The 21,495-nt window shown below is 43.6% G+C and overlaps 2 pseudogenes; one reads left to right on the top strand and one right to left on the bottom strand.

Moving 5' to 3' along the window:
- Window positions 1–6,352: 6,352 nt before the first annotated feature.
- LOC120363043 (ras-related protein Rap-1A-like) lies at window positions 6,353–9,995 on the bottom strand (annotated as a pseudogene).
- An 85-nt stretch (window positions 9,996–10,080) lies between these two features.
- On the top strand, window positions 10,081–15,229 carry LOC141583872 (C2 domain-containing protein 2 pseudogene; annotated as a pseudogene).
- Window positions 15,230–21,495: the final 6,266 nt, after the last annotated feature.

Below are 21,495 nucleotides of genomic sequence, written 5' to 3'. Positions count from 1 at the left end.
AAAAAAAGTCTCACTGTGCACAGAAGTAAGAGGGCGTGTGAACACAGTGATGTGGTGGCTGCCTACAAGCCAAGAGAAAAGGCCTCAGATTGAAACCTATCTTGCTGGCCATTTGATCTCAGACTTCCCAGCTTCCACAACTATGAAGAAATCAATTTATATTGTTTAAGCTGCACAGTTTATTATATTTAATTATGGTTACCCAAGCAGATGAAATCTTAAATAGATCAGCTTTGCTGAATTGTGTGAACTTTTCTAGTGAATTATTAAACCTGAGGGTAGTCTCAAGGACTTCAGGAACTTGTAGTGGTGATTAGAAAGATTTCTGGGCCAGGCACAGTGGCTCACACTTGTAATCCCAGAACTGTGGGAGGCCAAGCTGGGTGGGTCACCTGAGGTCAGGACAGGAGTTCGAGACCAGCCAGAGCAACATGGATAAACCCTGCCTCTACTAAAAATACAAATAAATTAACTAGGTGTGGTCACGCGTGCCTGTAATCCCAGCAAATCTAGAGGCTGAGACAGGAGAATTGCTTGAACTCAGAGGCAGAGATTGTAGTGAGCAGATATCATGCCACTGTACTCCAGCCTGGGCGATAGAGCAGGACTCCGTCTCAAAAAAAAGAAAGATTTTGTTCTCTATGACACTAGTTTGAGAGTGTGAAGAGATTATACCGTTATTCTAAAAGTGGTTATACAGTAAATAACTTCATTTATTATATTAGTAACAAGTTTATAATTTTTTGCTATTGTAGATAACATTTTGGTGAAATAGATGGCACGTATGTATTTTTAAGAAACGTTTTTAGTGGTAAGAGCGCTTATGAGATCTACCGACTCAAACATGTTTTAAGTGTATATCACACCATTGTTGAGCACACATACAACGTTACGTGTAACTAAAGTGGACGGCCTGATGATTAGTAACTTTCCATTTCCCCCAGCCCTTGGCAAACACTATTCCTTTCAGGTTCTGTGAATCTGGCTATTTTAGATAGCTCATACAAGTGGAGACATGCAGGATTTTTTCAGTGATGGCTTACTTTACTTTGCATAATGACCTTAAAGTTCATCCAAGTTTTTATATATTGCAGAATTTCTCCTATTTTAAGGCTGAAAAGTGTTCCATTGTATGCATGAGTCACATTTTCTTTATCCAGTCATCTGTCAATGGAAATTTAGGTTGTTCATTCATCTTAGGTATTGTGACAAGTGTTGAAATAAACATGAGAGTCCTAATACCTCTTCAAATCCCAGCTACTCTGGAGGCTTAGGCATGGGAATCACTTGAACCTGAGAGGTGAAGTTTGCAGTGAGCCTGGGCAACAGAACGAGACTCCGTGTTGAAAAAAAAAAAAAAAAAAATCCTAATTTTAATTATTTTGAAAAAATATTCAGAAATGAGATTGCTGCTGGGTGCAGCATCTCACACCTGTAATTCTAGCTCTTTTGGAGGCTGAGGCTGGTGAATCACAAGGTCAGGAGATTGAGAGCATCCTGACTAACAAGGTGAAACCCTGTCTCTACTAAAAATAAAATAAAAATAAATAGCTGGGCATGGTGGCACACGCCTGTTGTCGCAGCTACTCAAGAGGCTGAGGCAGGAGAATCGCTTGAACCAAAGAGACATAAGTTGCAGTGAGACAAGGTCATGCCACTGCACTGTAGCCTGGGTTACATAGAGAGACTCTGTCTCAAAAAAAAGAAAAAAAGAATGAAATTGCTGGATTCTATGGTAATCCCATTTTTTATTTTTTGAGAAACTTTTATTGTGTTTTCATAGCAGCTGCACCATTTCTCTGTCCCATTAAAAGTGTCCAAGGGTTACAATTTCTCCACATTGTCACCAACAGTCTTTTGTTTTATATTTGTCTATCGCCATCCGGACAGGTGTGAGAGGATATCTCAAGGTTTTCATATGCCTTTTCCCGATCATTAGTAATGTTTTGCATTTTTGCATATGCATGTTGGCCATGTGAATATCCTCCTTAGGGAAAAATGTGTATTAAACTCTTTTGCTCATTTTTAATTGAGTTTTATATCTGGGTTTTTGTTTGTTTGTTTTTACTATTGAGGTATAGAAGTTTTTTACAAGAAAAATTATTTTAGTGATTACCCCCTTTTTACAATGTATGGTTTGCAAATATTTTCTCTCAATCCATAGGCTGGTTTTTTGCTGTAATTTTTGCTTGATTGTGTACAAACATTTTAGTTCAACAGAGTCCCACTTGCTGATTTTGTTTACTGTGATTTTATTTTTGAAGTCATTGTCAAGACCAATATCAGGAAGATTCTTACCTGTTTTCTGTCATAGATATTTAAAGTCTTGAGGGATGTATTGAGAGGTAGGGAAAAAAAAAATTAAAGTCTTGGGTCTTATGTTTAAATGTTTAATCTATTTTGAGTGAGTTTTGCATGTGGTATAAGATAAGGGCTCAGTTTCACTCTTTTGCATGTAGTTATCCAGTTTTTCCAGCACCATTTGATAAACTATTAACCTTTCACCATTATGTGTTCTTTATACCCTTGTGAAAAGTTAGTTGCATATATATGCATGCATTTATTTCTGGGCTTACTATGTGGCTTCACTGGTCTACGTGTCTGTCTTTATTCTGGTACCATAATGTTTTGTTTTGGGGTTTTGTAATATGTTTTCACATCTGGAATTGTGATACTTCCGGTTTTGTTTATTTTTCTCCAGATTGACTTGGTTATTTATGCTCTTCTGTGAATAGTTTATAACTTGAATAATATAATTATTATATAATATAATTTTTTTTTTTGAGACGGAGTTTCGCTCTTTTTTTTTTTTTTTTTTTTTTGGTTTTGTTTTTGTTTTTTGTTTTTTGTTTTTGAGACAGAGTTTCGCTCTCTTCTTACCCAGGCTGGAGTGCAATGGCGCGATCTCGGCTCACCGCAACCTCTGCCTCCTGGGTTCAGGCAATTCCCCTGCCTCAGCCTCCTGAGTAGCTGGGGTTACAGGCACGCACCACCATGCCCAGCTAACTTTTTTTGTATTTTTAGTAGAGACGGGGTTTCACCATGTTGATCAAGATGGTCTGGATCTCTTGACCTCGTGATCCACCCGTCTCGGCCTCCCAAAGTGCTGGGATTACAGGCTTGAGCCACCGCGCCTGGCTTTATAATAGAATTTTTATATATAATATATGATATACATAAATATATATAATATATATAATTATATAATTATCTCATTCAATATTATATTATTCAAATTATAAACTAGTCACAAAAGAGAATAAATAATAATTTGAACTATTATTCAAATTATAAACTATTCAAAAAAGAGTATTTATAAACAATAAACTTCTGAATATTTTTTTAATTTTGTAAAAAGTTTTATTGAAATTGTGATAGGGATTGCACTGAATCTGTAAATCATTTCATGTGGTTTGGACATTTTATTAATAGTAATTCTTCCAATCCATAAATATGGAATGTCTTTCCAATTTTTGTGTCTTAATTAAATTTTTAATCAATGTTTTATAGTTTTCACTTTACAAGTCTTTCACTTCCTTAATTAGGTTTATTCTTAAATATTTTATTCATTTTGGTACTATTGCAAATGGGATTGTTTTCTTTTCTTTTTTTTTTTTTTTTTTGAGACGTAGTTTCACTCTTGTTACCCAGGCTGGAGTGCAATGGCAAGATCTCGGTTCACCGCAACCTCCTCCTCCTGGGTTCAGGCAATTCTTCTGCCTCAACCTCCTGAGTAGCTGGGATTATAGGCACACACCACCATGCCCAGCTAATTTTTTTTTTGTATTTTTAGTAGAGACGGGGTTTCACCACGTTGACCAGGATGGTCTCGATCTATTGGCCTTGTGATCCACCCGCTTTGGCCTCCCAAAGTGCTGGTATTACAGTCTTGAGCCACCGCGCCCGGCCGGGATTGTTTTCTTAATTTACTTTTCAGATAGTTGATTGTTCGTGTATAAAAATGCAACTGATTTTCATATGTTGATTTTGGCAAAGGATGGCATGATCCAGGAGATTTTTGTTTTTATATAAGCCTGTTTTGTTGCTGGACTGACCGAATAACTATGTAATGTTGATAAAATTCATTATGTGGAAACCATTTAAATATTGACTAAATACACTATCGTCTTAGAATATCGTAAGTACTTTACAATTTATTCCCATTACATATCTGAAGAGTAGGCCGTTTTAAATAATATTTTATTAAAGGTAAAATAATGCAATAAAAAGCCCTTTTTTTTTTTTTTTGCTTATAAGTGATACAGAAATCAGAATTGTAGAGCTTCTCTCCTAAATAAAATAGAAAATAGTTTTTAATCTTTCATCCTTCATAATCTAGCACTATACCAAATATATGTGGTTATAAATCACACCCAGTGGGGAACACAGCCTAAACAGTTTCATAAAAATATCGCTTGAAGAAAAGATATGAGACCTGGCATTCAAGTTATAAGATTAAACCTCACCCACTTCATTGTCCAGAAAAATCCTACTATTACTGGGTTTTACTTTTAGCAGAAGAACTCTTGACACTCTACCCACCGTAATGACACCTTCTAGGAATACCAGCATTAGTCTTTTTTGGATCATGAGTCTTTGGGGTGTCTTTCCAAATCTCACTGCAGTCTATTATCAGAGATACAAGATTATGACTTGCTGTTTCAGGATCTAAAGTCAGATCTATTTAAATTGAATTAAGAATGTTTTGTGAACCATAATGTTGTGGCAGAAGTCTAGAATTACCATTCCTTAGTTAAAATGGAAAAGCTCGTGAAATTTTTATTTATTTATTATCTTGTAATTTTTGATGGAATGTTGCTCTGTTGCCCAGGCTAGATTGCAGTGGCACAATCTTGGTTCACTGCAACCTCCTTCTCCCAGGTTCCAGCGATTCTCCTGCCTCAGCTTTCCGAGTAGCTGAGGTTACTGGCACCCGCCACTGCACTGAGTTAATTTTTGTATTTTTAGTAGAGATGGGTTTTCACCATGTTGGCCAGGCTGATCTCGAGCTCCTGACTTCATGGTTTACTTGCCAGCCTCCCAAAGTACTGGGATTACAGGCTTGAGCCACCACACCTGATCTGTTATTGATCAGTAGGCTGAGGTGGGAAGATCACATGAGCTCTGGAGTTTGAGAACAGCTAAGCCAATATGGTGAAACCCAGTCTCTACCAAATATTCAAAAACTAGCTGGGCATGGTGGGTAGTCTCAGCTACTCCAGAGGCTGAGGTGGGAGAATGCCTTGAACCTGTGGACTAGCAACCTCAGCCTAGATGACAGAACGAGATCCTGTCTCAAAAAAGATTAAATAAAAAAAATTTCCTTTCAAAAGGTTAATCAGTTTTCAGTATATCAATCCTTCATTCTAGGCAAGCTCATTTCACTTAGGTTTTTGTTTTTTTTTTGGTACTAAAATTTAATCATCCATAAAAGCTGTAATTTAATCTAACAGTAAAACACAAAAAGCAATATTAGAGTTGGTTTAGTATGTTATGTATTTTAACTTTGAAAACCATAGAATTCAGCTATTTTCGTTTTTTTTTCTTCTATAGGAAAATAGACCCATTTTCCAAAGCATTATGCACAAACAATTTTTCTTTTCTAAATTGTTTAATCTCACTTTTTTTTTTCTTTTTTTTTTTTTTGAGATGGAGTTTCGCTCTTGTTACCCAGGCTGGAGTGCAATGGCGCCATCTCGGCTCACCGCAGCCTCCGCCTCCTGGATTCAAGCAATTCTCCTGCCTCAGCCTCCTGAGTAGCTGGGACTACAGGCAAGCGCCACCATGCCCAGCTAATTTTTTGTATTTTTAGTAGAGACGGGGTTTCACCGTGTTGACCAGGATGGTCTCGATCTTTTGACCTCGTGATCCATCCGCCTCGGCCTCCCAAAGTACTGGGATTACAGGCGTGAACCAACGCGCCTGGCTGCACAAGGATTTTAATTAGAATATAATGACAAATGATATTCCATATTTTTAAAAATATAAAATGAAGTCAATGACTCAAGAACATTATCTGCTGCAATGAGGTTGGGGGGCATTTCATAATATTACACATATGAAATAGAAAGGTTCAACTGTTTAGGGCTTGATAGGGAGGAATCATGATCAAAAGGTCAATACAAAATCATTTGATCATAGTACCAATATCTAACATTTGAAATGCATCCATGCTCTTTTGTATAATCATAAGAGAGTCAAGTGTATTTTTGCACCTGTTATAACTGCTATTGCAAAGGAGAAACACTATTGTCTTATTTTCCAAGAGATATACATACACAGGGAACTTGTGCAAACTAATATAAGATCTAAATTCTTCACATAATGTATACAGTGCGAGAAGCCTCTTCAGATTTATTTTTTGAAGTCTGAAATGCTGGCACTTTCGAATCAGGCAACAGTTCTTCATTCCTGTAATCTGGCTCAGAGCTGCTGTTGACTACAGGCTTAGAGTAGCAGACCTAATTTCTTTTTAGGATTCTTCTTTTCCACTGGTGGTGTTCTATTTATCTGTCTGACCAGGTCATGAAACATCTCATTAGCATTGATCTTTCACTTTGCAGAAGTTTCTACAAAGGCACAGTTACACCACTGTCTTGCCTAATTCCGGCCCTGTTCTTTGCTAACTACTCGCTCATCTTCCGGGTCACATTTATTGTCAACCAAAATCATTGGAACGTCTTCTGTGCCCTTAACCCATAAAATCTGTTCCCTCAGGTCCTGTAAGTCATTAAATGTGGATTGAGCTATAATAGAATATACTAGCGTTAAACCTTGTCCATTCTTCATATACAAATTCCTAATCGCTGTAAATTGCTCTGTCCCTGCAGTATCCAGGATTTCTAGCATACACTGTTGTTAATCCACTTCAACTTGCTTTCTTTTTCTTTCTTCCGGCTATTTTTTAAAATTAATTTATTTACTTTAGATGCACACTATATCTGGTATTTCTCCCCATGTTATCCCTCACCATCCTCCTCTCCCTTCCCATCCCCTGCTGTCTCTCCCTACCCCCCTCAACTGCCCCCAGTGTGTGATGCTCCTCTCCCTGAGTCCACATGTTCTCGTTGTTCAACACCTACCTATGAATAAGAACATACGGTGTTTGGCTTTCTGTTCTTATATTAGTTCGCTGAGAATGATGGTTTCCAGATTCATCCAAGTCCCTACAAAGGACACAAACTTGTTTTTTATGGCTGCGTAGTATTCCATGGTATACATGTACCACATTTTCTTTGTCCAATCTATCATTTATGGGCATTTGGGTTGATTCTATGGCAGTCTAGTATTTCTTTTTCTTTTTTATTTTTTTGAGACAGTTTCCAGTTGACACTCAGAAACAGGTTATTCAGTTTCCAAGTGGTTATGTGGGTTTGTGTGTGTTTCTTGATCTTGAGTCCTATTCTGACTGTGCTGTGGTCTGATAGACTGTTTGTTATGATTTCTGTTCTTTTGCGTTTGCTGAGGGGTGATTTGCTTCCAATGATATGGTCAATTTTAGAGTATGTGCAATTTGGTGCTGAGAAAAATGTATATTGTGTGGATTTGGGGTGGAGTGTTCTATATATGTGTATTAGGTCCACTTGGTCCAGCTCTGCATTCAAGTCCTGGATATCCTTGCTAATTTTCTGCTCATTTATCGAATATTGACAGTGGAGTGTTGGAGTCTCCCACTATTATTGTGTGGGAGTCTAAATCTTGTTTTAGGTCATTAAGAACTTGCTTCATGTATCTGGGTGCTCCTGTGTTGGGGACGTATGTATTTAGGGTACTTAACTCTTCCTGTTGGATTGATTCTTTGACCATAATGTAGTGTCCTTCTTTGTCTCTTTTGATCTTTGTTGAAGTCCATTTTATCAGAGACTAGGATTACAACCCCTGCTTTTTTTTTTTGTTCTCCATTTGCTTCGTAAATCTTCTTCTATCCCTTTATTTTGAGTCGATGTGTGTCTTTGTATGTGAGATGGGTTTCCTGAATACAGCACACCGATGGGTTCTGACTTTTATCCAGTTTGCCAGTCTGTGTCTTTTGATTGGAGCATTTAGGCCATTTACTTTCAATGTTAATATTGCTATATGTGATTTGATTCTGCCATTTTGTTACTGATTGGTTTTCTTTCCCATTAGTTGCCTCATTCTCTTCATTGCATTTTTGGTCTTTGCCAACTGGTTTGCTTTTGCAGTGACTGGTACTTGTTCCTTTCCATGCTTAGTGTTTCTCTCAGGAGCTCTCCTAGAGCAGGTCTGGTGGTGACAAAATCTCTCAATAATTCCTTGTCCGTAAAGGATTTTATTTCTCCTTCACTTACAAAGCTTAGTTTGGCTGGATATGAGATTCTGGGTTGAAAGTTCTTTTCTTTAAGGATGTTGAATATCGGCCTCCACTCTCTTCTGGCTTGTAGGGTTTCTGCAGAGAGATCTGCTGTGAGTCTGATGGGCTTCCCTCTGTGGGTGACCTGGCCTTTCTCTCTGGCTGCCCTTAGCATTTTTTCCTTCATTTCAACCCCGGTGAATCTGACGATTATGTGCCTTGGGGTTGCTCTTCTTGAGGAATATCTTTGGGGAGTTCTCTGTATTTCTTGAATTTGAAATTTGGACTGCCTTGCTAGACTTGGGAAGTTCTCCTGGATAATATCCTGGAACATGTTTTCCAGCTTGGATTCATTCTCCCCGTCATATTCAGGTATACCGATCGAGCGTAGATTAGGTCTTTTCACATAATCCCATATTACCTGGAGGCTTTGTTCATTTCTTTTCACTCTTTTTTCTCTTGTCCTGCCTTCTCTTTTTATTTCATTGAGTTGATCTTCAATCTCTGATATCCTTTCTTCCCCTTGATCGATCTGGCTATTAGAACTTGTGTTTACTTCACGTAGTTCTTGTGCTGTGTTTTTCAACTCCATCAAGTCGTCTCTGTTCTTCTCTATGCTGGTTATTCCAATTAGTATTTTGTCTAACTTTTTTTCAAGGTTTTTGATTGCTTTGCTTTGAGTTAGAACATGTTCCTTTAGCTCAGAAATGTTTCTCACTAGCCACCTTCTGAAGCCTTTTTCTGTCAATTTGTCGCACTCCTCGGTCAAGTTGTGGTTCTGCGCTGTTGAGGAGTTGTGATGCCTTGAAGGAGAAGAGGTGTTCTGGTCTTTGATGACGGTTTCATCTTTTTTGTGCTGGTTTTTTCCCCGTCTTTGTGGATTTACCTGGCTGTGGTGTCAGGGAGCTGCTTGATGAGGTTGCTTGTCTGCCCAGGAAGGCCAGGTTTCTGTAGTTCTCTAACATCACATTCCTAGATAAATTCCACTGTGCAGGGTCCAGGCATTGCCACTCCTCCAGAGAGAATTCTATGGCCACATCCCTAAATGTCAATGGTTCCATTTCTAGGCTTCCAGGGGATCCTGGCGTCGTAGCTGTAGATCTCCAATACCTGCAGGTCACAGGGCCACACAAGCCAGGCGTCTAGGCGAACAGGACACAGAGCAGTGGAAACGAGACCCGGAGCTGCGGCTACAGGGCCAACTTTCATTCTTTAGGAAATTTCTATCATTGGGTCATATTTTTTAAAAAATGCCCTGAACAAACTGAACTGTCAGAGCAGACTGCCCAATGCCTCCTGAACTAAGGATCACTAGCTTGTACTCACACAGGATGTGTTCTGTTTAAATACTGATGATCCCTTCTCTTTTCTTTGAGCTGCTGCTCCCCTTTCAATGCATCTCAGGGCTCTCAGATTCTGTCTCTTTTTTCTCTTCTCCCTTACGACTGTCCCTAATCTTAATGGACTTTCCTTCCTCTACCAATACTCTCTCCTTTCCTGTCACCACTCTTTTTAATCTCATAAATCTTCCAGATTAATTTAAATAGGGATTGAGGAAAGAGGAAGGCCAGGCATTGTGGTTCCGTCTGGGTGTGTGACCTGTGTGTGGATCCCAGGCCTGCTCTCAGATTACCTGAGTCGTCTGGGGCTGGTTCCTTGATCCCCCCGCCCCGCACTCTTTCATGGTCACATGAAAACAAGAAAAATCAACCTCAATTTCTCTTTAAGTTTTGTGTAAAGATAAACACCAATGGCCTGTCCCCCGGCCCATGCCTCCTCAGGCCACCGCTGGGCCACAGGCCAGACTCCCAGGGCGGCGCGCACAGGAGGTAGGGCGCCCGGCCGCAGCCCCGGAACTTCCCAGACTCCGAGTCGGGAGCGCCGGCCGCGGGGTCCGTTCGCGCCCCTGTTCCGCAGGTGTGCGGGGGCTTGCGCCCAGCCCCGGCCGCCGCGCGTTTCCGCCCAGCCCGAAGTCCCGTGGCGCGCTCCTCGCGGGGCTCTGGCCCAGCCGCTCCCCTTCCACGTGCCCCGCGCGCCGGGCCGCAGCCAGCGCGTACCCTAAGCTAGCTGCCCGCGACCGGCGCTGTCGGGGAAGTTGGGGCGAGGCGGGCCGGGGATGCGCCAAAGCCTCGGCCTGGCTGACCTCGTGGTTCGAGGAGGTGCAGTGGCTCGCGCTGGTGTCCCTCTTCGTCGCGGCCCTGGCCAAGGTGGGCCTGTATCTGGCGCAGTGAGCGCTGGCCAGGGCGCGACCCCAGCCCCGGCGGGGGGCGCTGGAGCCTGGCGAGGGGCCGCGCGCTGGGTCCGTCGCGCTGCTCTCCTGGATCCTGACGCTGGGCAGCTGCAGGAGCCAGTGGTAGGCGGCCTGGGTGACCGCCCTGAACGACGAAGCCAGAGGAAAGGGGGCCCGCCTTTCCTGTCCTTTGAGGAGGACCCACGGCAGTAGCCCCTGGAGCTGGCGGTGGAGGCGGTCTCCAGTGTGCTCAGCCGGAGTTCCACCTGAAAGAGAAGAGAGAGATCCTCCAGATCAGCTGGTCCTTCATACGTGTGCCGGAAATGGCCATTACTGTCCAGCCCAAAGCACTGGGTGAGGACCAGGTGGCCGAGACGCTCACAGTGTCGGACACTCCGAAGGAGCTCTTGAAGCATTTGGTTGGTTCTGCCTCTCCATCCGTGCTTCTGATCACCAAGCCCACGAATGTACAGGAAGCTCAGAACTTAGAGTGTGCTCCGTCTACTGCTCAGGAATCCTGTCCTCCCAAACCTCCGAGGGCTCACGAGCTAAAGCTGCGGGTGAGGAGTATCCGCGCCTTCCTGCTCAGCGAGCCCGATGCTTCAGGCCACATTAACACAGTGTGCGCCGTGCAGCTGAACGATCCTCTTCAGAGGTTCTCCATCACCCTATCCAAAAACACTACGAACCTCACGTGGAAGAGGAACTCACATTCAAGTTGAATGCCAAGTCAAAGGAGTCACTCCTGCAGATTTCAGAGGCTGGGCGATTCTCAGAAGGTCTGCTGGCAACTGCGACAGTCCTTTTGGATTTATTAATCCTGCCCTTCAGGCAGGGCGCGGTGGCTCACGCCTGTAATCCCAGCACTTTGGGAGGCCGAGGCGGGTGGATCATGCGGTCAAGAGATCAAGACCATCCTGGTCAACATAGCGAAAACCCATCTCTACTAAAAATACAAAAAATTAGCTGGGCATGGTGGCGCGTGCCTGTAATCCCAGCTATACTCAGGAGGCTGAGGCAGGAGAATTGCCTGAACCCAGGAGGCGGAGGTTGCGGCAAGCCGAGATCGCGCCATTGCACTCCAGCCTGGGTAACAAGAGCAAAACTCGGTCTCAAAACAAACAAACAAACAAACAGCAACAACAATAGCAACAACAAAAAGAAGCAGCCTTCTGGACCACAGAGTTTCATGCTGACCAGCGGGTCTGCCTGCTGCTGCTCGGTGCTGAGTTCCGCCACGGCAGAGTTTATACTTAGGTGGAACCTGGTGAATTGAAGTCTTCGCCCATCCCTCCCTCTGTTCCTGCTGCAAAAATAGAAAAGGATCGCACGGTGATGCCCTGTGGGACTGTGGTCACTACTGTCACCGCTGTGAAGACCAAGCCTAGAGTCGACATGGGGAGGTGTCCCCGCTGAGCTCTGAGCCTCCGGTGAAGACTTCCGTCAAGGTGAAGGTGATCAAGAAGGACATCTCTGTCGAGGCCATCTCCTGCAGCAGTGCGCCCGTCAACAAAACACTCTCTTCTTCAGACACAGAATTGTTGGTGTTGCATGGTTTAGATCCAGTGGCTGAAGTTGCCATTCGACAACCCAGCGAATCTTCAAAGCTGAAACTCAAGTCGCCACGGAAGAAAAGCACCATTATCATGTCAGGGATCTCCAAGACCTCACTAGCCCAGGACCACGATGCTGCCCTGATGCAGGACTATGCAGCCTCACGAACAGTGCCCACCAGGAGGATGCCCTGTCTCATCCAGAGGTGGTTGCAGCCTCTGCCCCACCGGAGGAAGCCGAGTCAGCCCAGGAACCCTCTGCCCCTAATCCCGTGGAGGACGAGCTAGACTCCTGGGACTTAGAAAAGGAGCCCCAGGCCATGGCCTGGAGCGGCCGGTCCTGCCGGACCCTGATGAGCTGTCAGAGAGCTCCGTAAGTGTCTCGGAGCCGGGTGCCGCCAAAAAGCATAAAGGAGGAATTCTAAGGAAAGGTGCAAAGCTGTTCTTCCGCCAGCGGCATCAACAGAAAGACCCGGGCATGAGTCAGTCACACAATGACCTCGTGTTCCTGGAGCAGCCAGAGGGTTCCCGGAGGAAAGGGGTCACCATCACCAAGATCCTGAACAAGAAGCTGCTCTCCAGGCACAGAAACAAGAACACCGTGGAGCCTTGCAGGTAGGGGCTGAGGTCACCACCGCCAAGCCAGGAGACCTGCACCCGTGTTACCACCCTCACCAGGACACAGCAAGAGTCTCCACCAGATGTCCAGATGCCCCGCTTGTCTTGCTGGGTTTCTTCGAACCATCTAGTCTTTTATTTTTAATTTTTTATTTATTTTTATTTTTTTGAGACGGAGTTTCGCTCTTGTTACCCAGGCTGGAGTGCAATGGCGCGATCTCGGCTCACCGCAACCTCCGCCTCCTGGGTTCAGGCAATTCTCCTGTCTCAGCCTCCTGAGTAGCTGGGATTACAGGCACATGTCACCATGTCCAGCTAATTTTTTGTATTTTTGGTAGAGACGGGGTTTCACCATGTTGACCAGAATGGTCTCGATCTCTCGACCTAGTGATCCACTCGCCTCGGCCTCCCAAAGTGCTGGGATTACAGGCTTGAGCCACCGCTCCCGGCCTTTCAAGCTATTTTATACAGGTTTGTTTTTCCACAGTGTAGGGTATTTATGATAAAGAAAATGTTGTGAAGGTTAAAGATCACTTAAGATGATCCACCAAATACTAAAAATGCTGACGTGTAAATCACCTTTATCGCCTCACCTCTTCTACCAGCTTCTGTATCTTGGGGGCTTTTGTTTTTGGTGTTTGTATGAAAGTTTTGTCGAGTGGGGTTTTAAAAGTGATTCCTTGTGAACACTAAGATTAATTGCGTCTGTATCCCTGGACCTGGGTGCTCATGTTGGTTTTAATGTGCTAGCAAGCCTTCCCAGTTTGCTTTGTTTAAGGAGGTGTCTCTGTTCTTTGTGGAGGAATGAAATGGAGCTTTAAGTATCTGTGTGTGGTGTGTGTGTCTGCACACACATATGCGTTATTGTAGCCATAACAAAATCAGCCATCTCCTTGTTCCAGGTGAAAATCTTCTGTGAGAGTTTTGACAGAGCATTTTATTTTAACCAGGTTTCAAGTCTGAGTTCAAAACCAGCCCTGATCCCTTATGACAGCTACTCTACCAACTGCCACTCAATGACAAATTGGTGCCCATTTAGAATTTTTCTTGGGTTTTGCTTGCCACATCTATAGATGAGAGTTGCAAAGTTTCTTTGGGCAGAGAGAGAAAGATCAATTTACATTGCTGGCCACCAAAGGTGGGTGTTTGCTGGGTAAATAGTCTCACGACTCTTAATCTGGAAACTTCCAAGTACAAATTGGTGGATGGTGGAAATCAGGACATTTCTCTCTGTCAGATGGAAACAGACCTCTGGACTGGCATAAACCCTGCTGCCAGGCCCTCTCCCCACTGCCCCGAACGGACCCAGACACGATGACCAAAGCATCCTGCACAGGGCAAGGCCTCTGCGGAATCCTGCAGGGCAAACTCAGGTTACCTTGGGCCCATGACTGTCTGCATTCGAAACACAGTCCACTGCCCTGTTCCCTCAGCGAGCAGCTGGGCAGTAATGCCAACACTCATCATTAGGCTTCTGGTTTGTTGTTTACTCTAACAATGTTATGTCAAAACTGCATTTTAAAAAGAAGGAAATGGCAAGCTTTCCAGGTCTGCAGAAAGGTTTGGCCTGACACTGGAGTGCAGTGATGAACTTTCATGCCAATGATTGTATTCCTCAGTAGCACTTTAGACACCTAAGACAGCTCCGCACCTCACCTGTGCACAGGCTGGGTGGGTTCCTTTGGAGAAGATGAAGCTGGAACACAAACAATCTTTGAAATAAATAAATGTGCACTTGGAAAAAAATAAAAGATAAACACCAATAAAGACATATCTTCTGGAAAACTTTTTTTTTTTTTCTTTGAGACTGAGTCTCACTCTGTGACCCAGGCTTGAGTGCAGTGGCAAGATCATAGCTCACCGCAGCCTCAATCTCCGGACCTCAAGCAATCTTCCTGCCTGGACCTCTCACACTGCTGGGATGACAGTCTTGAGCCCTGGAGTTCAGCCTGGAAAACATTTTTTAAAATACAGAATTTGATGTGGCACAGAACTCAAGATATTCCAAGAATGGTTTGTGTTTCTCGCACTTCTGTTGACTGTTTAATGGTAGATAGGCTGATTATGCAGAACACCTCAGACATATTTCGATGTAATTAGGGCAAAACCAGTGTGAACCCCCTTATGAGAAGTCCAAATCTGTGATTCTCACACAACATACAAAAGAACTTTTTCGTGTAAGATGTCACAGTAAAGAGTGAACCATATATATACATATAAACGTGTGTGTACATATACATATATATGCGCATATATATGTATATATGTGGTTCCCACTTCTTGTTCACCAATACGATGACCTCAGAACAATTCACTCTTACACCCTGCAGGGAGTTTTCTTTCTTTATACAGTCAGCGTAAGGGAAGTGACAGGTCTCAGAGGACAATTGTATCTTGTTCTCTGATTGATCTTCCAGGGTCCGCTTTGGTGAAGGGGACAGCGATACGGACCTGAGGATTGGTCATGATGGGGTGAGAGCTGCAGCAGTAACCCATCATGCACTGAGTGGAGCATGAGGGCAAATGCTGGGTTTTAACATTTTTTTTGGTGGGGGGCACAGGATGTTGCTCTGTCACCCTGTAGTACAATGGTACAATCATGATTCTCTGTAACCTGGAAGTCCTGGGCTCAAGAGATCCTCCAGCCTCAGCCTTCCAAATATCTAGGACTGCAGACACACGTCACCAGGCCCAGTTAATTTTTTAAATTATTCTTTTTGTAGAAATGGTGTCTTGTGTCTCACTATAGAGTCCAGGCTTGTTTGAAACTCCTGGTTTTATTCTCCTTCTTTGACCTCCCAAAGTGCTGGGATGGCAGCCATGGCTCCCAGCCAGTCTTTTGTTATTCATAATGAGCCCCTTTGGATCCACTGGATGTATGTTAATGAGGTGGGTTAAGTTGGGGCCCTGGGGTAGCCTGAGGATAGGGCTGCTCAGCAGAAGACCAAGTGATTAGTACTTGCAGCAGAATGGTGGGAGCACCTGGAAAATAAACTTTATACAAACTCTTGAAGAATGTCATAGCAGGAGTGGAGATTCGTGAACACTTTGAAGTGCCAGGAGATGGACAACCCAGAGAGGGAATGGACCTATATTTATCTATTTAAGGTGATAATTACCCTGTATGTATACTTTTAAATGGTTCCTTTAGTGATTTAGTTTAAGATATAGATACAATGATAAGATGTATGATTACTGCCTTAAAATGATTTGGGGAAAGTAGAAAGAGCATGATCTTGATAAAATAAAATTGACCATAATAATTATTGAAACTGTGTAATGGATCTATGGGGGTTACAGGAATCTATTACACAATTATGGCTCTCTTTGTGCATGTTGGGACTTTTCCATAATATCTCAAAAATTAAACTGAGATTATATAGCATCCTATGAATTATTGTGTCAATCCTGCATGGGAAAAGTTGAACACTGATCAAATTTAGTCCAGATATAAAGCCTAATGATGCCGCACACCCATACACACACTAGAATGATAGAGACAGGTGTGTTTCTCACATGCCGGGGTGTTGCAAGAGAGCACAGAGGCCTGTATGTGATGTAGAAATGGGCTATGAGAGCAGAGAAAGAAGACAGGCTGGATGTTTTCTTGAGGTTAAGATCTGGTCAGGGTGAAGGATCACTTGCTCAGGATGACATTGTGTGGTTTGAATATCTGTCCTGCACTGCAGGAGGGAGTACCTGGGCTTTCTCAGCAGATTGCCCCGATGTGAGGCCAAGGAAAAGAATGAAGGAGTGAGGATTAAAAGTTATCAAGTGTGAAAAACTATACAAACAGATTTCAACTATGTTTTTTGATCCTCCCCACCCCAATGTTTAACAGTTAATTAGATGCACCATGTTTTATTTTCTGAAATTTGAACTTGTTTGAGTAAGGCTTTATGGTGCTCAATGAAGCCGACAGCTTAATCTAGTAAGGGAAGTATAGCTCCATTGAATGCCTTCTTTAGGAACCCAGCATTGCGTGTTCTGTGAAGTGAAACGAGTCCTTGGTCCCTCTCAATAATGGCTGGAACTACAAACGAATTCCAAATTCTGCTGCAGCTTTGTATTGTGGCCTTAGTGTATATGAAGATATAAATGACTTTGAGTTAGATTTTGGATATTTGTGAGGCAAGAAGTATTCACTCTGAAGCAGGTAACTGAGGTCATGGCCCCATAGTTAGTAAAACTGTGCATATTGGGCAGTGTTGGTCAGGGGCTCCAGTTCTGAGAAGTTTCATCCTTTGACTGACCCTGGAGTCCTGTTGCTTATTACGGATGTCCTGATTAGTTAATAAAAACTCGTAAATCCCTACTGAGCTCATCACACATGACAATGGTTATGTCATCCTTACAGTGTATAGCCTTCCTCTGCTGTTTCTCATTTGATCCTGGGGTAGGGGGTAGGAAGGAGGTTCTCTCGGTAGCTGACGGGCTAAGAGGGCAGTGATCTCCTAAACCTGTGACATAAAACAGAGACTAAGAACGAGACAGGCAGGCTACACATTCCTGCAGAACAAATACAGCAGAGGGCCTGCATCTGGCTCCATGATGTCACAAGGATTCCTCCTACACCTGTGCTGAGCTAGCGGGGTGCTGCTTCTAGAATCCAAGGCATGCTGGGCAACTGAGTATGGACAGTCACAGGGTCAGTGCCTGTGAGAGCCTGATGTACTGCAAGTTATAGCCCGTGAGCCTTTTGTGGAGGGGGCACCACTGAAGATGGGTGGATTTGGAACTAACAGCGTAAGTGACCTTAAGCAAAATTTATAAATGATCAATGTGTTTCCTCCAAAATCCAAAAGGGTTAAAGGTTTTGGCTTACTTTTACATTGCGGGCATTGAGAGGTTTAATAGCGGTTTCCCCACAGTGTCAGAGATGGAGTGGCTTTCATTTAAAAAATAATTTTCAGTCATTTAATCAAATAAGGGACTTGCACCGTGTAGGGGTAATGACCCATTCCCTTTGTGCAAACTACTTTGTGAGTATTTTCGTGGCCTGCCTGAATGAGTGTTTCAAATGGATTACCACGGAGGAGAATGTCATCAGCGTAAATCATACCTGCAGTTCTGGAAGACATTGAAGGAAGTTGAGATCTTCCCTGCAAAGTTTGTGTGCAAAGGCAAGACTGCCGAGGTGCCCACGGTTGGTGGGTTGAGGTGCATAAAATTCCTTTGAGGTAAAGGGAAAGCATGGCCAGGAAGCTGTTGAAATAAGCCTGAAAAAACCTAGCCAAATCTGTAGTAGCCTGATATTTACCATTTGCTGACTGGATGGAGTAAGCCACGTCAGTAACATTGCGAGAGATCACCCCATTAAAGCTGGCATCAATTCACTCTGAGATGTCATACTTCTTTCAAAATAGAAGAGCAGAGAAAATTGCAGCTGAATCCAGAAACAGTGGGATAATCACTCCTAGGTCTTGCATCATGGGTTTCAATATTTGAATATCCTATTTTAACTAATATTTAGTCATATTATCTTTTTTCACTGGGGTCAGGAACATCCATTGAATCCCGTTTTGTGAAGCTATTAAAAATGCAAAAGACTGAATTTAATTGCACATTACTTACTGTATCTGTTTATTTTCTCTGTATATATCATTCCAGTGTGTGCTCTCATCTTGGAACATTTAGGGAAACCAGTGATTCTCATGGTTAAGACAAAGGATAACTCTTTTCAACAAATAAAGAGTCACAAATTGCAGACAGTTCCTTTACCAAGGAAACCTTAATTTCTTCAAATTCAGAGTGTAATTCCTTCCTCCTTATTTCTATTTTTCTTTTCTCATTCAAATATTTCAAAATCGTCGCTTCATGTCGCATCTTGGCGTCTTCAATTTCCTCCTTTAGTGGCTGAATGTAGCTTTTGAGCCTTCTCCTGTATTTGGCTGCTGCTTGCTCAATGGGCAGCAGGGGGTGGTGCTGGTGGTCAGAGGAGACCCTGCACTGGGGACACAACAGCTCCAGGTCCTTCTCACAGAACAGGGACAGACGCTGGCAGTGCTTCCCACACAGGGGCTCCTCCTCCTGCCGTTTGCTCTTCCTCCTCATGTCGGGAAGCTGCTGAACCGCATCAGTCATGCGGCCAAATTGGGTGTTTCTCCCGAGGGTCCCTTCGGGGCAGTGGTGGAGGCACACGGGGCAGGGGAAGATGTCCCGTAGGTCTTCCCAGCGCTGGTGGATGCAGGAGCGGCAGAAGTTGTGCCCACAATGAGTGGTGACTGGGTCCTTGAGGTAACCCAGGCAGATGGGGCAGCTGGCGTCTGCTTGGAGCTCAGCAAGGATCCCTTGGAAGGCCATGGTGCAGGGAGGGATCTGCGTGGGGAGACTCCCTTCAGAAGGTGTGATCCTCCGGGAAGGAGGGAAGGTGAGAAGCTGGCGCCTCCTGAGTTCTCTCCCGCAAGCACTTCACAGGCCTGAGTCTGTTTCTTTCCCTTTGGCTCTAGAAGCAGCTCCCACGGGAGGGAGGGCCCAGGGCACCGGCTGATCTCTTGACACCAGATCCTCCTTTACTCAGATTCAAGCTGGGCTCTCTCGTGGTCTTTCTCAGAAAAAGCCACAGTTCCAAGAGACAGCGGAAACTAATGACCACGTAAAATACTCCAGAGTGTGGGACTTTCAACAGAACAGAAGGCAGCTGTCTTCAACAAAAGGAGAAAAAAGAAGATCTATTAAGGCAATGAAGAACATGTATATCCATGAAAACAAATGCCTAAATAATTTTTATTATTTCTGTATAAACCCCTCTAACAATAAAATCTATTGAGATAGAGGAAATCTCATATGTATTCTTTAGTTACGATTTCTGATAAGGCTATTACAATCTTAATATTTAAAACAGGCTCTATATTTTAGACATTCATAGTGCAATATTTACCCTTAAGATTACATGTGATCCTGGGTTTGCCACGCAGCATTGCAAAGTATAGAAATTGGGATATCAATTTTTAGTGGATACGCAGTGTTTGTTGTGGTAATTTTGCTACGACATTATACACTTTAGATGTTCTCCAGTAGAAAACATTATTGAAAAGGCTGACAGTCTGGACAACATGACCACACCGAGTTCTATGAAAAAAATACAAAAGTGAGCCAGGCCTAGTGGCTCATACCTGCAGTCCAAACTCCTAGGGCGGCTCAGATAAGAGGATAAATTGAGCCTGTGAGACTGAGGTTGCAGTGATGTTTAGTGTACCAACAAACTGGAGCCTAGGCAACAGAGCAAGATTGTGTCTTAGATAAAAGAAAATTAAATGAAGAGCTGAGCTTTCTTGTCTCTGTGTCACTGTCTCCAAGCTAGACCAGCTTCTCCCTTACTCTTTTTTGAAGCCCATCTTCCACTTCTGCTACATCTCAAAGCTGTAAAATCCCTTGTGAGTTGAGCATGGTGGCTCACCCCTGTAATCCTATCACACTGGCAAGCAGAGGTAGGCAGATCACCTGAGGTCAGAAGTTTGAGACCAGCCTGGTCAACATGGTGAAACCCACTCTCTACTAAAAATACAAAACTTTGCTGGGCGCGGTGGCTCAAGCCTGTAATCCCAGCACTTTGGGAGGCCGAGGCGGGTGGATCACGAGGTCAAAGAGATCGAGACCATCCTGGCCAACATGGTAAAACCCTGTCTCTACTAAAAAAAATACAAAAAATTAGCTGGGCATGGTGGGGCATGCCTGTAATCCCAGCTACTCAGGAGGCTGAGGCAGGAGAATTACCTGAACCCAGGAGGCGGAGGTTGCAGTGAGCTGAGATCGCGCCATTGCCCTCCAGCCTGGGTAACAAGAGCGAAACTCCATCTCAAAAAAAAAAAAAAACAAAAAAAAAAAAAACAAAACTTCACCAGGAGTGGTGGCAGGCACCTGTAATCCCAGCTACTTGGAAGTCTGAGGCAGGAGGATCACTTAAATCCAGGGAGCAGGGGTTGTAATGAGCTGAGAGAGTGCTATTGTGTTCCAGCCCGGGCAACAAGAATGAAACTCTATCTCAATAAAAAATAAATAAATAAACAAAAATAAATAAATTGTAGCCAGGTGCAGTGGCTCTCTCCTGTAATTCCAACACTTTCAGAGGTAGATGCGGGCAGAACACAAGGTCAAGAGTTCGAGACCACCTTGGTCAACATGGGGAAACAGACGGTCTATTAAAAATACAGAGACAGATCCAAGATGGCTGATCACTAGCAGCTCGGGATTGTAGCTCCCACTGAAAACGCAAAGAACGAGAGGACGCCACACCTTCACATGAATTCTTGTTGCTCACCCACCAGGAGATTCCCAGCGGAGGAGCCCCACGGGTCGCCAGCGCGACTCTTGTGACCGGCGAGGCGGTTTTGCCGGCGCCTCGGAGCTTCGGTTCTTGGTGCAGAGTCAGAAAAGCACCATCATTCTTAACGCCGCTGATTTGGTCGGCGCAGTGGGTTGCTCAGATTTTGGCGCTGAGAATCAATAAGTTGGACGTCCACACAGAAACCCAATTACAAAGACGGTAATTATAAAGACCACAGATGGATAAATCTACAACGAAGGGAAGAAAACAGTCAAAACAGGCTGAGAATACCCAATATCAAAACGCCTCTTCCTCAGCGGGGGATCGTAGTTCCTCATCAGCAACGGAACAAGGCTTGATGGAGAACGTGTGTGTTCCAATTACAGAAGCAGGCTTCAAAACGTGGATAATAAGAAACTTCTGTGAATTAAAAGAACTTGTTCTAACACAAGCTAAAGAAACTAAGAACTTTGAAAAAAGGTTTGACAAAATGTCAACAAGATTACAAAATTTAGAG

This window comes from Saimiri boliviensis, chromosome 3 (genome assembly GCF_048565385.1).
Source record: "Saimiri boliviensis isolate mSaiBol1 chromosome 3, mSaiBol1.pri, whole genome shotgun sequence".
Taxonomy (NCBI): domain Eukaryota; kingdom Metazoa; phylum Chordata; class Mammalia; order Primates; family Cebidae; genus Saimiri; species Saimiri boliviensis.
This window is presented reverse-complemented; position numbering and strand designations above follow the sequence as displayed.